Raw genomic sequence first — 836 nt, 5'->3', positions numbered from 1 at the left:
ATTCTCCTGCCCCACACACACACACACACACACACACACACACACACACACACAGACGCAGGTCTCCCCTAGCTGCCTGCTCTGGGGCTTTGTTGATTATTTCTGCTGGGAGGATCAAAGACGGCGACCCCCCCCCCCCCCCCTCCCCCCCCCCCCCCTCCCCCTCCACTCCTCTATCCATCCATCCTTCATCTATCTGTCTGTCCACCAGTCCATCTGTCCATCCATCCAGTCATCAGTCACTCCATCCACCCATCCATAGACACACAAACACATAGACAGACAGACAGACAGACAGATAGATAGATAGATAGATAGATAGATAGATAGATAGATAGATGTACAGAGGGTGGGCAAATGAACAGAAACACCCCATGAAAGAGGGCTTGTACTTTGTAGTAACTGAAACACAGTTACAAAGGCAGCTGCACGTGCTGCATGTGAAGCTGAATGCCAATTAGCAGTGTGTGTCGGCTTTAACAGAGGTGTGGCAATCACCACTTTCTATATGTGAGTTTTCAAAGCAACATGAGGCAGCTGAAATAGTTCCACAGAGGCCAAATAGTCAGCGCCTGTGTTGCAGCAGCCTCAGATCTGTCACTAAAACTGCAAAATTAGGGAACAACATGCCAAACACAGTAAAAACTGCACTGGCAAAGAGGAACAGCAGCCAACAGTCTAAGCTGGCCAACAGGGATAGACAGACACTTGACAAAAATGTTGGTAAATACCACGAAACTACGGCCGGATTCACAAAAGTTCTCTTAAAATACATCTGAAGAAGTTACCTAAGAAGAAATTTTAGGAAGTTCAAGTTCTTAAGAAGGCTTTTAAGT

This window comes from Centroberyx affinis, unplaced genomic scaffold (assembly GCF_046629955.1).
Source record: "Centroberyx affinis isolate AG114_WGS23_722 - 3 ecotype Tasmania unplaced genomic scaffold, CSIRO-AGI_Caff_v1 ptg001773l_1, whole genome shotgun sequence".
NCBI classification, from domain to species: Eukaryota; Metazoa; Chordata; class Actinopteri; order Beryciformes; family Berycidae; genus Centroberyx; species Centroberyx affinis.
The sequence above is the reverse complement of the archived record's forward strand: the minus strand, read 5'-3'. Positions refer to the sequence as shown.